The 217-nt window shown below is 30.0% G+C and overlaps 1 protein-coding gene across 1 annotated transcript in view; it reads left to right on the top strand.

Moving 5' to 3' along the window:
* LOC119586814 overlaps window positions 1-217 on the top strand; it is a 65518-nt gene that overhangs the window by 262 nt on the left and 65039 nt on the right. The window lies entirely within an intron of this gene.

The raw sequence follows: 217 nt of genomic DNA, 5'->3' as shown, positions 1-217 counted from the left end.
TCTTGAAGCGTAGATTATTAATTTCTTGGTTATTAATTAGAGTTACAGTGATTTTTTTTTCTTTTCTTTTCTTTCGTAGGTATGTTTAAGATTTGTTTAAAAGGGTGTCTCATTCGTCTGAAAATCAACAATTGTTAAAGTTTTAGGAGGGTCAAGATCTCGAGATAGAGAACGTGCGTAAACGAATAAGGATTTTTTTAAATGTGCTTTTAGATGA

The sequence above is a fragment of the Penaeus monodon genome, chromosome 22, assembly GCF_015228065.2.
Source record: "Penaeus monodon isolate SGIC_2016 chromosome 22, NSTDA_Pmon_1, whole genome shotgun sequence".
Taxonomy (NCBI): domain Eukaryota; kingdom Metazoa; phylum Arthropoda; class Malacostraca; order Decapoda; family Penaeidae; genus Penaeus; species Penaeus monodon.
The sequence above is the reverse complement of the archived record's forward strand: the minus strand, read 5'-3'. Positions and strand labels throughout refer to the sequence as shown.